The 14,324-nt window shown below is 41.7% G+C and overlaps 1 protein-coding gene and 1 long non-coding RNA gene across 3 annotated transcripts in view; one reads left to right on the top strand and one right to left on the bottom strand.

The window, feature by feature from the left end:
• The window catches only part of RAB30 (RAB30, member RAS oncogene family), a 60,820-nt gene extending 53,184 nt beyond the window's left edge, over nucleotides 1-7,636 (bottom strand). Inside the window, exon 1 of the mRNA XM_067568999.1 lies at nucleotides 7,415-7,636. The gene's annotated coding sequence lies outside the window, so the exon portion shown is untranslated. The remainder of the gene's footprint in view (nucleotides 1-7,414) is intronic.
• Nucleotides 7,637-7,860: 224 nt separating this feature from the next.
• On the top strand, nucleotides 7,861-13,089 carry LOC137167015 (uncharacterized). Of its 2 annotated transcripts, none has more exons than XR_010923925.1 (4): nucleotides 7,861-8,260; nucleotides 9,807-10,017; nucleotides 10,154-10,334; nucleotides 10,464-13,089. It is a non-coding gene; the product is annotated as an uncharacterized lncRNA (long non-coding RNA). The 2 variants fall into 2 exon arrangements; XR_010923927.1 differs by lacking the exon at nucleotides 7,861-8,260 and adding an exon at nucleotides 8,732-9,414.
• The last annotated feature ends 1,235 nt before the right edge of the window (nucleotides 13,090-14,324 follow it).

Raw genomic sequence — 14,324 nt, 5'->3', positions numbered from 1 at the left:
TCCCTATCCCAAGTTAAGATTAGAACTGGCTTCGTATTATATACTTAATTTTGCTACACACACACATGCACTTTACCATAAAACAAAACATTAAACTGATTGATTCACTTCATCGTTAACCTCAGAAATGGAAAATTTATTATAGTATAACGAAGTGTAAATTTTCTTCATTTATTTAATTAATGTTCCAGTTTTATAATTCAAGCTGTTACTTGGAACCTAGATTTTAAGAGAATCTGCTTCTAACTAAAATCATGATTTTTAACCTGATAGGGTCTCTCTCTCACTCACTTTTTGCAGATGTGTGGATTTGAAGACAGGAATTAACCTTTAGATTGTAGTTGGTAGTCTAACATCTGAATAAGGATCTCTTAGGTTTTTCTGTAGAGCCCAACAGAGCTTGGTAGCAGGAGCGTAGTCTTGCCAAGTCATTATGTCTTAATTTCTTTACTCACAGGGCAGGGCATAGGTGCATTGGCTCCTTGATCAGACATTCCTTTCTTCCTTCCAGCAACCCACGCTGTTCCTTACTGGTGTTACTTCTACCTCCAAACCGATGTCTCCATTTATGCTCATTCATTACCTAATGTTCCACAGAATCATTTGCCCCTAGGGAGTATCTCAGACCCCAAAGGGGCCTACGGCACACCACTATACAGAAACAAGGGCACAAGAATGGGGACAAGAAAAAACCAGGAAGATAAAACTCCACAGCTGGGAGGAAGCAGTTTGATACTGGCCTGTCAGCAATTATGGATGGTGTTGTTCCCACAGTGACTCCTCAGATGTGGTACCCTATAGGACAGCCTGATTACCCCAGGCAGCTGCCTCGTTGCACCCCGGATTAGTGCAGCGATACAGTTCAATGGCAGTATTCCAAGAGGTTGAGGGATTAAAATGGTATATTTTTGTAACAATCCTCATTCCCGACACAAACGTGTTCAACCGGAAGTCCATCTTGGGCCATTTCCATGACCTCTCATGATTCTGTAACGTGGCCCTCAATACATTTTAAATTAATTGGCCAGTTGAATTTTAAAATTTAAGAGGAAAATAGAAAGTTCTTCTTTACTGCAAAGCAAGGCAGAGAAACAGAATGGAAATCAAGGTGTGACACGCTGGCAGATCAATGTCTGATCAACTGGACAACAAACACCTAACTATTGCTACCAGCTGATGTTCAATCGTTCAGCTTAAGTGATAAATGTCTGTTCTAAGGCTCTGAAGATCTGAGTTTCAAGCGCCACTGAATGATCATACAGGTGGTTGTTACACAATCATCCCTCTCCACTATCAGGTGGTGATGGTAAGTAGATAAGATAAGATTTTCTTCATTATTCACAAACAAAGCTAAGTCAAGACCTATTACTAATTTATAGGGTCTTGGGATTCTTTGGTGCTTCCATACAGAAAAGCTGAATTCACACAGAGATTCTGTTCCCTTTTTATATATGCACATGTTGCACTTTTGATTAGTGACATTTTTGCATAGTATATATTCTGCACTAACAAGGACTTTAAAAAAACAATTTAATTTTCTGAAGGGGACTGTGACTTTGTTGTAGAAACATGTCCATCGGTGGGTCCAACTACTAGGCGCTTGCAGTAATACTTCAGTCTGCTATTGTGACTTTAACAGGACAGTTACTAGGGGATTATTTGACTCCTGTACAGGTTTGTCTCTAACGTGCTTTTCTCCTTCAGTGCACATTCTGTGGGAGACAGCCTCTTGAAAAGCCACATTCAAGACCATTTCTTTCCAAGCCAAAACAGCTTTCCTTAAACCCCTCAACTTCCAAGGAAAAAAGGAGTCTCAGTATAGGAAACTTATTGTTTCATTTAATTTTACTAAATACAATAAGTTAGAGGACAACATTTCTGCTACAGGCAAAGCACACAAACTGCATGTATGCTCCCCCCATCTTTAACAGGACTCAAGCATGATTGAGTAACATAGTTCACTGTTAATCCAACTATGTGGTCCCACCAACACAGGCAATACTTCTATTTTTAGTATCCTAGCTCAATCAGAGCTAGTGTGGGGATGTTTATCCCAACTGGTTTTCAAATCTCCAGCTCCAGTATAGACATAAAATCATAGATTAGAGTTGGAAGGGACCTCAGGAGGTCATCTAGTCCAACCCCCTGCTCAAAACAGGACTAACCTCAGCTAAATCATCCCTGCCAGGGCTTTTGTCAAGCCGCAGCTTAAAAACCTCTAAAGATGGAAATTCCACCACCTCCCTAGGTAACCCATTCCAGTGCTTCACCCCCTCTTAGTGAAAAAGTTTTTCCTAATAACCAACCAAGATCGCCCCCACTGCAACTTGAGACCATTGCTCCTTGTTCTGTCATCTACTACAGACATGCTGTGTAGAGAGTTTTCAGTAGCCCACATGAGGAGTTAAGAACTGACTGGAATATGGATACATTTTAATTTGCTCTCAGTTGCATTTGGCAAATGTGATTTAAAAAAAAAACCAAAAAAACCAACAACAACAACAAAAAAACGATGGGTAATATCAATGTTTATTTTTAAACATTTATTTTTTATCAATGTAAATTTTACAATCATAGGCAATTATGGGGGGGGTCAGACAATAGAAGGGGTCGGATCATTATTTAATACAGTAGACAATGAGATTCAAGAAGTTAAAGCTATATTACCATTGAAATACAAAAAGTGTCAACATCAAGTCACAATATACAAAGAAAATAGCCCTAAATCAAACTAAGTTTTCAAGCCCCATTTTTTTTTTTTTTTTTTTTTAAACTTTGCCTGTTTGTAAACTTCAATTACTTATCAATGGAAATGTTTTTTTCATCTGTTTGCGGGAGTGTGATGAAATCTACGTCTACCAACATTTATCAATAAAAATCGAATCCTTTCGAACCTAATTACGTTTAAATAGTAATGTTGATTTTAATGGGCCAAACTGATCTCTGGTGTAATTGTAATGAATTAAATGGAGTTACATCAGGGATGTATTTGGCACGATTTGTTCAATTTCACTTAAAACAGGACCCAACTGGCATTATGGTCCAGGAAAGGTTTAGATCACAAGCATGACAGAACAATTTTTAATACTATAAAATCGACATTAAAAAAAAGCACAATTTTCCCTCACCAATTATATCAATAATTGACTAAATTATTTACTGCAGGATGAAATCATAGAAACTGGAGACTAAAAATGGATCTCTTAGGTCATCTAGTCCATGCCCCAGCCAATGAAGAACGGTTCCTACAATCTACTTTCCAAGCTTTCTCCAACTGAGTTAATGATTTAGCAATGGAGCTGTCACCACTTACTTTAGATTATTCCACTCTAGTAAATCTCACTCTCAAAAGTTTTGCCTGAGATCCAGCCCCAATTTTTCCTGATTTAAATGTTATCCCATTAGTCCCAGTTCTAACCCACCTTGTACCACCTATGCAATTCCTGTCCTACTATAATCAATGCACTTATATTATGATCCATAATTTCTCTAACTTTCAGATTGCGACATACATCCATGTAACCTGGACAAACAAAAAAACCACACCACAGCTGGGTTCAGACACATTTTCTGACTCCCATTTCTGAAACTATTAGCAGCAAAATTTGCTTTTATATTTTAGGACCCATCACTAAAAGAGGCAAATCTCCCACTAAAAACAAAAACAGATTTTACACAAGTCTCGACTATAGAATCAGGCCCGTTGTAACTGCTCATTTGATTTTATTTTTATGAGGAAAAAAAATAAACAATCCCGTGGCACACAAACAATACAGCTGCAGATAAATCTGCATAAGACAGACCATGACTTACATTTACATCAGATGACTGAATTGGCCAATGACAGATGCCATCTTGACTAACACACTTAAGACTGAACTGGGGACCGCCAGAACAAAAAGCAGCAGTTGCTACAGCTTGAATTAAAGAGGTAAGGCTCCCTCACTCATGCTGTACATGACTCATATCAAGTGCATTGGCACAGAGTTACACTAACATTGGTCAAAAAATGGAGGAAAAACCTGTTTCATGGGTAGAACAATAGAAAAAGGCACCCGAAGTATGGAACACTCAGCACCCCCTTCGTCTTTCTCCCACTCCTGTTTTCTCATCTTCCTCCAAGTGGCCCCAATGTGAATGACCACTTAAATCCCAGTGCATCAAGTTCTCTTCGTGCAAATCTTTTCTGAAGGCGCACTTCTCCCACAAGGCCCCCCACGCACTAGCCTAAATGAGTCAAATGCCTTCTCTGCATCCAGCACTGTAGCAAAGGAGAAGACGGAGAGAGCAAAACTTCAAACAAATCTATGTCAGCACTTCCCTTGGGTCTCCAAGTCTGCCTTTTCTTATTTGTGTCTGTATTTCAGACCCCAATTCCACATAGATCCCAGTGTGGGGTTGGGAACTTAACTGCAAGTGCTTAGGACAGGGAAGGACCATCTTTCTTTGCATCCACTACAGTGTGTACCACATTGCTGATGTCTGGCAAATAAGACCTTGATCTTGCCTTGTGGACTTGTGCATAACTCTGCTCACACAATTAGTCCCATTAAACCCAGTGGGATTATTTGCATGAGTGAATGCACACGCCTAAGTCTCTGCAGGTTCAGGACAGAAGTTACTAAATGAACGTGAAGTTTCTACAAACCAGCTATTTAGATTGTATGCAGTGTAGTTGTAGCAGTGTCACTCGCAGGATATTAGAGAGACAAGGTGGATGAGATAATATCTTTTCTTGGCCAACCTCCAAAGCTAGTCTCTCTCACCAACAGAAGATGGCCCAATAAGAGATACTACCTCACCCACCTTGTCTCTCAGTCATGGTGACAGATCATCTCCTGAATGCCCAACTTTTAGTCTTTTTACATTTCTGTTACCGCAAGTTTGAATTTATGATGTGCATTTTAACTCTATTGCTGTATTATTATATAGCACCAGAGTGCTAACACTTTAGACAAACCTATTACTAATTTTAAAAATTCACTAATTTAGAAACATGATAAAACAAGGGTACATGAAAATAATGAATAAGAATGCAATAGGAGCATAAATATACAGGCATGGTATTTAGATTAGGGACCACCCCCATTCTATGAATCTCCTGCTGTATAGGCTTCTCGTAACTTACAAATCGTTAATTTACAGAATACACTTTCAAACTATCACTGCAGTTCCAGCAGTTGTTCTTCATAGCCTACAAAATCACTGCTGTGAAGGTTCCTCTCTTATAGCTAACAGGAGAAGACATATATTAAATTACGCACTCACGCCCTTGACAAAAAAAAGGGGGTGGGAGACCCCATTTCAGGAAATAAAAGTATAAAAAAAATCAAAAGGCAACTGGACTGCATGCATTGTTGTTCCTCTCCTTTAACTTAGCAACAAGACGAAAGGAAGGAAAGAGAAGAGATAAAATAAACACGAGGAGGAGATTTAGCTGAGGAATGTTTACCCCTCAGGAATTTAGTTGCAAGATAAAAATCACAAAATACTCTACATTACACATTGACTCTATAACCATTGTGGTTGTATTTACAAACACTGTAATCAAAAGAAACAGGGAGTTTCATTGTCCACATTGCACTCATGTCACACATCACTTAGCATTGCAATTCCAAGGAAAGTCTGCCAGAGGACAAAAACAGTCTCAGTTACACAAGAGCAGAGCAGAAGCAAATATGCAGCAGTGGGGGAAATCAGCTCAGCTACACATACGCTTCCTGTGCCCCAAACAGATTCCAAGTCAGTCCTTGGAGTAGGTAAACTTTGAAGGAACTCAGATGGGAGACACTGCAAATTCTGCAGTGAAGCAAAGCTTTGTGTGTGCTACCAATATCGTGTTATACAAAAGAAAGTAGATTTCTCTTAAGTACAATTGCTGTAATGATATAGTTTTAGAAAATAAATAATATTTTGCACCTAGTTATGGTAGCACTATTCAGGCAAACATCTCAAAGCCCTTAATAAAAGCAGACATTATTCCCATTTTACAGATGAGGAAACTGAGGCAAGTGACTTTCCCCACGGAGCTAAGAAGAGAACTGGGAAAAGGACCCAGATTCCCTCAGACTCAAATCCTGTGCTGTATGCTCTACACTGTGCTGCCTCCAAAGAAAACGAGGACTGCATTGTGAAGTGTGTTGGGTTCCAGAGTTAATTTTAAATACTCGCATTTCTTCTATTTATGACAAAAGAAAAACCAAGTGGATCACAAAAAGATAGTTCAATAGTTAACATTGGTTACATCGGTCTATATAGCATCTAACAGTCCAGCTGTTGGTTTTAAAAGTATATATTCACTCACACTAAAAATAAATCTGAAACAGTTGAAGAAGCCAAGTCACACATCTCAAGTCACTTTTTCCCTGAAAGAGGCAAGGAATGGCTCTGTCAATATACAAAAAAACCCAACAAAAAAAACCCCACAATACATACAATAATAGTCCCCCCCCCACACACAAAAATTACTTTTTTCTTTTCCATCATCAGTCCCAGATACCTCTCGCCAACCTGAAACACTCCTATCTCATAGCATCTTGGCATCATAAGCAATGGCAAATTAAGGCCAATCACATTTGCTGTCATTACTACTTATTATTTGTTATTACTGTTTGCTGAAAGTTACAGTGGAGTTTTAAAAAAAGATTTACAGATGTTCATCACTTTTTCAAACAACTCAGTGACTCTCAGAATTAACAATATTTAAAAGAGAATATTCTTAAAAAACAAATCAGACATAAACCTGCAGTGACTGGATACAAAGAACTCTGACATAGAAATGTGAAGTGTGTCTTGTGCCATTATTTTTATTTTTACACACATATTTCAACATGACTGAACCTACTACTGTGGCTATTTCTAATAACTTACCCTGAAGGTGTTGGGAAAAGGAAAGAAAGCATTTCATATATGCAGTAAGTCTGCTATTTAAAATATATCATCCATTTATTCTTTAAAACACAAGAAAAAAAGACACAAGTATTCAAAAACTATATTAAGTCACTATCTTATTCCCCTATATACCAGGGGAATGCATCAAGTATTTTTTTTTTAAAAAATGCACCAAACTATGGTAAATCCACATCGCAACTGCTTCTTCCCTCCACGCCAGACACACACCCCCTTCCAACATCTGTATACGAAGGGGAATCAACACTGTCTGATAATCGTTCTGCAGGCTAGTCTAGCTCTGTAAGGATTTTTCACACGCAACCGCCCCTCCAAAAAAAAAAAAAAAAAAAATCAAGCTCACAGACAACTCAAGCACAGAAGAAAAAAACCCGAGTTCTTTTGGCAATGGTACCTATGCCCCCACAAAAAGCCCTGCACAGAACCTCCCCCATCCATAGCACTTTTTTTTTTTAAACTTAAAAATACTGCAGACAAGTTGAGAACAAGAAATCACACAACTCACCTGGGTTTGGGATTTTTCCCCTCTTCCCCTGCAAAACCATAAAACAAGACACAACGCGGGATCCAGTCACCTAGACATGGGGCAAGGTTTGCAGCTCCCTTGGGATGTGTGTATGGTTCCCCCCCGCCTCCCTTTGCTTGGGATTCAGTCACTGCTCCAGTGCTTCGGCAACAGGGGGAGGAGGCTAGCGTAGCACAATGAATTGCAGTGCAGAATCCTCCCTGCCTGTTTTGCAATGACATCACCCCTATGGCCAGAGTGGGAGGGAGAAGGGGAGGAAGCCTCCCATTGGCCCCTTAAGATCAGCGGTGCGGCATTCTGGGACTTGTAGTTCACTCCCCCTGTGTAGCAGCAGGCCCCGGGGGCGTGGAGAACTACAGCTCCTATCAGGCTCTGCGCCGCGCAGCCGCAGAGAAAACCGGTGGGGGGTGGGGATCGAAAGGCAAACGGAGAGGGTGCGTTCGGCGGCCATATTGGTGCTGTGTAGTTTCGCCGTTACTTAGGTCGGAGGAGCGGCGGCGGGCCGGGCAACCGGATTAAAATGTCGGCAAGGGGAGGGCGGGAGCTGAATGCTCAGGGGCGAGGGAGTCGCGCCTCTTCCTTCTGCCTCCAGACAGGACGGATGGGCGCGGCGTCCAATAGACCCCGCAGCGCGTTCGGTTTATCATCCCCTTCCCCCCCCCCTGCGTGGACGGTGCGGCGAGGTGTGCTTTAAGTCGCCTGGCCTGGGCGGGCGGGGGTGGAGGGGAGGTTGCCGAATAGGAGCGTGCGCGGGACCCCGGTCTCATTGGACCCGCAGAAGCCTCACGGAGGGCAGTGGCGCGAGGCCTCGGGCCTATGAGAGCGGTGAGCGCGGGCCAGGGACCGGCTGGGCGCCTCGCTCCCTGGCTGGCGGGGGGGAGAGGGCTCGCGAGGGAGGGCGCGTGATGGCGGGGGCCGCGTGCTGCGTGATACTGCGGGGACGTGGGGGGGAGGGGGGGAACTCTTGAGGCCGGTCCCCCCCCCCCCCCCCGCGGGCTGCGCAGGCGGAGCGGAGGAACCTTAACGGCCGGCCTGGGAGGGGCGCGCGAGCTGGTTCCGCCCGGCTAGAACCTGGCGCAGTCTCGCGCTTCGGGCGGGCCTGGCGGTGGCGGGTGTCAGCCCCCGGCTTTGTCTGCGGGCCGCGGCCTTCCGACGTGGGCTGGCTGCGCTGCGCTGCGCGCGGGAGCCGATTTTCCTGGGGAGCCGGCCGGTCCCGCGGGAGCAGAAACCTGGAGCGGGTGTCGCTGGCCGGGGAGGGTGCCTGGCAGGCCGTGGTTCCCCGCAGACGAGGTGCTGCTGTGCTCTCTACTGTCCCGTGCTTCCCTGTGGCATCTCCTGGGCTGCATTGATGGAGCTTGGGGATCGCAGACGTTCGTCTAGGTCTCTGCCCAGTGGGATGGGGGTGCAGCGTTCCTGTCTGTCGCCGAGGAGAGCAGGGGTTTTTTTGCATCGCATCTGTTTGGGCCTTCAAAAAGAGGAAGGCAAGGGGCAGCTTCATCTGAGGACAGAGGCTTCCAATTCTGTGGATGTGATAAGTTCTCTGAAGGCTTTGTCCCTCTTCCTTCCAGCGTTTGCATAGTCTTGACTGGGTTCAGCTTTAACCAGCTGTTCTTCATCCAGGTGGTGATTGCAGTTGAGCATTGTTGAGAGACTTCTTCCTTAGCTTGCTTAGGAAAGGGAGGTTAGCTGTAGGGTAGTAATTTGTGAGATTTCCTGCTTCAAGACCTGGTTCCTTCTAATACGTCTGACTGTTGTATGCTTTAGGGTGGATGGTGGAGGTTCCCTTCATCAAAGACAGCATTCACAACATCTGTTAGTTAAGGGTCCTGAGTGTTCTTGGTTCTCACCCTGTGGGAAGGAGGCCCTGCCTGCACTCAGGACTGTGATGACTTGATAATCAAATTCCCAGAAGGGAAGATATTTGTTTCTGGTCCTGCTCTCAGCTTGTTCTTGGTGGCCAAAGAAGCCATCGGATGCAGGTGATCTCTGTTTTCTCACAGCAGTAGGTGTTGTGTTTTGGGGAGGGGTTGAGTGGAGGAAGTTGAAGAGATCCCCTGTAGATCATTTTAATTCCTTATTGGCATGCCAGGTCATGTAAAGTGGTGTCAAAGTTTAAAAAAAATAAAAATAAAGAGCATGGGGTTGGGGGGGGGGAGGGAGAATTACTGCTCTTGGAGGTAGATACAGTATGTTCAGGATAGGCATTTCTTCAGGATAGGATAGAGTGCCATTGGTAGTTTAATCCTGTCTCGCTTTACCATAGTGTGAGCTCTGTAGTGGTGGGAGGACTGGGCATGAGAGGTGTTGGTGCAAAACATGGTTTTCTTTGGTAATTTATCAGGCACTTAATATTAAATTTCTTCTCTTTCAGGATATACTGAAGAAATGAAATGCAACTCTCCCACCACTCCCTTTCTCTTTTCAGGCTGAAAGTATCCGTGCTCAGAATTCTGAACCAATACTTTGCCTTCCCTATCCTCACATAAAACTACCAGTTGGAATTGATAGAGGAGGATACACTTTAGATCTTAATTTTACTGGGAGTCAAATAAAATATTGCTATATTGGTCACTGAAGAAAAGGTAAATAATATGGTGCACTTTGTTGTTGGATCAAAAATAATGGCAAAAATTTGTCTATTAAACCTCATAGTTCCTCTTTCAGATGTATGTGGATGTTACAAAAGCAGTTTTACTATGTGCTGCATTCTTTTCCTAGTTTTTCCAGTGTCTGGGTCTGTGTCTGCTGAAATCATTTGTGCTAAAGAGGAGAAATGACTTTTTTTAGAAGGTTTGGCATATGTGTTGTTGCAAAAGAACAGCTGCTTACTTAAGGTTACTTCAGATTAAATCTGTCCTAGATTTGTGCAGCTGGGACCTCTTCATACTAAACAAAAGTGGTAAGTATTTTTATGGAGAGCTTAGATCATGTGTTTGATTTTTCATTCTGTGAAAGACTGTCCACTATGTTATGATCTGTTAAAGCCTTGTAAGAGATGTCAGAATGTGCTTTTTCATCTTTACAACAGGTTTCTTGACCAACAAAGAGCAGAATGGTGAGCAGATTCTAGAAACAGCTTTCTTCAATGGATGTGTGGGAAGCCTGCTTTGTACATCTTCACTGTGCATCAGAGCTCTCCTATTTTTACTAATATGCAATTTACTTTAATTACTCCAGTGTTTTATTTGCGTAAAGGAAAATAAGATTCCTCTTCCGATGAAGACCTAGAGAGTTGATGCTCTTGTTACAGCAGTTTTGAGTTGCCAGGGAAAGCCAGCTTAAAAACAAAGCAAGCCGGGGACAATTGCAAAATCAAGTTGGCTTGTAAGTCTGGTGCATGAGATGAGTGGTATAGATTTTGCTGTATTACATAATTCACTTTTCCCCCCCACCGCTGCAGAGCTTTCCAGTCTGTTACAGTCAATCTGCAGCCATCTGATGTTCATTAATCACAATTTGCCATGGCTTTCAGAAATTTCACTTATACATGTCACACTGTGCATCTGTGAAGCGATGTCTAGAATGTCTGTTTTAAACTTAAAAATAACCAACACTAAGGTATAGTTGCAAGTTACACAACAGGTTCACATTCTGACACTGTAGTGCTGACTCTGTAGTGTTACAGGAGATGGTGCTGCAGTATTGGAAGTACTGTCATTTTGGATAATATGATGAAAGGCTTCAGGTGGTTCTTCAGCTGAAGACAGAGTTTGACACTTCTCAAAATAAGTAGGTGAATACTTTGTGTCTATTTTAACACTGCTTTTGTCAACAAACTCATTCCAGGGTCTGTACAACAGCCGAGCCCAAAACTGTTACATTTACCTGTACTTGCACTGTTGGTATAGTCTAATCTTTTATGATGGAAGACACTTTAGACTATCACAGTTGTGAAAGTGACTAGTCCATATCTTCTTTCATCTGACTGTCTGATAAGCAGTTGAAGAAAGTGTCCTCAAAAACTTCAAGTTTCTGTGGAGCATACTCTGTTGTTAATAGTACAAAAATGGAGCAAAATGCTGTGTGGAGGGTAGAGCCTTTCTGGGAAGGAAACAAAAAGCATTTGAACATGTATAGTCACTTCCTTCCAGGTATTGCACTTTTTCATCTTAACCTAAATACTGTAAGCAGAAATTTGCTTTAACCAAGTTCATCTGTAGAAATTCAAGTGTGAGACTGCGGATCTTAAAATGAAAACCTTATACAGTACTGTCTTTCAGGAAATTCTTGTTTTAGAATTGTTGCACCAATTCACTGCAGGCTTGTATAATGAAAGCAAATCCACACCCAGTGTAACTTTGTAGCTCCCAAATGAGACTTCATATGCACAAAACAAAAAATTCAGAGATGTGGTTCATGCTGGAATTGGAATTTGGCCACAGACACAGCTGTCAGGTGTATATATAGGTTTGAAAAAATACAGGTACAACTACATTTTTTTTAAAAACACAATTAGCTCATTTGTGTGCCAAGTCTTAAGTGCAGTGTTCTTTATTATCCCTGATGTCACAAGAACAGAATAATTTGGAGTTTTATTAAGAGAGCTGCTCAATTTTTCCATATAACATTTTTGTTGTTGGAACCGTCCAAGAGACAATGCCAAATTCTTAGGTTTTCTAATCAGGAAATTTTGAAACAAAAATAGTTCTAAATCAACCTTTGCTTCCCATCTTGGTTTTTGGAAACTGAAAAAAGCAGGGAAGAGAATAAATTCAGCCCTACTTTTCCAGTTGTAAAACTGAGAAGAGGCATTTTAACAAACTCTTCTAGCTGATGACTCTTCCTCTCCCCATCTTTTTTCCAGTGAGGGAGGAAGGAACACTGAAAACAGCTACACACGGGGGAAAAAAACCCCAAACTGTGACCATTTAAATCAAAATGGAAAATGTCAGCATTTTGGATAAACCTTCAGAAAAAGCTGTGGGTTTCTGACTAGCTGTAACTAACTTTCATGGGAAACAAACCCTTGTTGCAGAAACAATTTTTTTTAAAATACTGTTTTGGTTTTTTTTTTTTTTTTTTTTTAAATATAGTTGAAGATCTGTCAGTTGCTGGAATTGAACTAACAATCATTTTGTCTTTCAGCTTAAGGATACCACAGCGCTTTAACTACACAAGAATCCCTTTACATATCATGGATGTCTCTCTCTCCTGGTTGAAATATGGCAACAGTTCAATAGCATTGCGTGACGTAACAGGAAGTGCAATATATTGCAAATCTTAGGATTTCTAGGAACTTGATGGCTATGGCTGCTGCTGCAGCATACCCTCACTAGGAACTTGCTGTCAGTAGTGTTACAGCTGAGATCTTCCTGATCTAGAACTTGAATCCCTCTCACTTTAGCTAGATGAAAATCTCTTTGTAGTAGAGGGACTATCCGGTATATAGAAGTTGTTCTGACCCTCTGGTAGAGGGGAAAAAACACTGCCTGGTCAGCTCATTACAGTGTTATCCAATAGAAATTTCAGGGAGACTGATAACGGTGAAATGTAACTTCTAAACATGAAGCTTGCCCTTGCTATCTTTTTTTCCTGAGGGCAAGTGTTAACTGATAGCTATACATGGCCCATGCCCGTCTTTGTTCTCTGCCTCCCCTAATACCAAACCAAGTGATTTGAACCAGAGGGAAGAGTGCCAAATGCTGATTTGTCAACACTACGTGTAGCGTTCCCTGTGTGGTCTATGGAGGTCTCCTAGTGAAGTACGGGTCTAGTGTTCAACTATTTTCAAGTCCAAAATGATTCCTAAGCAAAAAGCTATTTTGAACAAGGTTGAAAGTAACTCATTGAAATCCCATTAACACCCCCTTTCTGCCTCCCAATTTTTTTTTTCATGCACAACTTCAGGAAAGCTCAGATGTTTTTAGTCTGAAAATGAACTCTTAAGAGATCCAGTCACTTCACTGCTATCCTACAAGTCTTCCTCTAGTGCCCAGAGAGCTTAACTTAGCTCCCTGAAATTTGCAAAGACATCCATATAAATGGGAAAATAGTATTCAAAGGCAAAAATAACAAAATCCTACTTGCTATTCAAGGGCTTCACTTTCAATATGTTCTAACATATTCCCTGATATACATTTGGCAGAGCCTGTGCTCACACAAAGTTCTATTAGCTTTCATCTTGTTCTGCATATTCAGATCCAGTTACAGGATTAGGACCACAAGTCACATCATTTGCTAAAAACAAAAACTAATACATATCAATATACAATACAGTTTTAAACTTGCATGCTCTCCATATGTTTGCATAGACCTCCCGTACCATATAAATCAAAACATTGGATGACACCAAATATTCCTGCTCTACTCAACTCCACAAGCACATTATACTGTGAGAAAACAGAATTCTGATAATATACCTGGTGATTATATTCTTTTTTAAAACTACACATTTATGGCCTGATTTACAGAAGTCCTAGCTGCCCTCAGATTCCAGTGATGATGATGGGAGCTGCAGAGTCCTAGCACCTCTGAAAATCAGGCCATTCATTTAATTGCCAAAATAAAACCACAAAGGTATGATAAATTAGGCAGCCTTCTGGCAGGATCTAGTAAATCTGTGGGAGGTGTTTCTCCTCTTTGTGAAAACCTTTCAGGAAAGCTTGGAAGCACTGCTGACACCACCTCAGATTCTCTGCCAGTTTCCCTTCCAGATGGAGTAGTTCAAGTGGTTTCATTTGACCCATGCTTGTCAGCATTACACCATTAACGTAACCTAGAGGAGTGCAAGTAAGAGGCTAATATTTATTTGCTGGCAGAAGTTCACTTGAGTCAGACCCCTGCTATCACATAACAGAATCATCCAATGATTACTCTTAGAGTAGTTGGTTTCCCGTTACACTGTCTTGTGAACAGCTACTGTTCTGCCTTTGAAAAGTGTGGGTGGGAG

The sequence above is a fragment of the Emydura macquarii genome, unplaced genomic scaffold, assembly GCF_026122565.2.
Source record: "Emydura macquarii macquarii isolate MOO-44397 ecotype Brisbane River unplaced genomic scaffold, CSIRO-AGI_Emac_v2 contig_318, whole genome shotgun sequence".
NCBI lineage: Eukaryota > Metazoa > Chordata > Testudines > Chelidae > Emydura > Emydura macquarii.
This window is presented reverse-complemented; position numbering and strand designations above follow the sequence as displayed.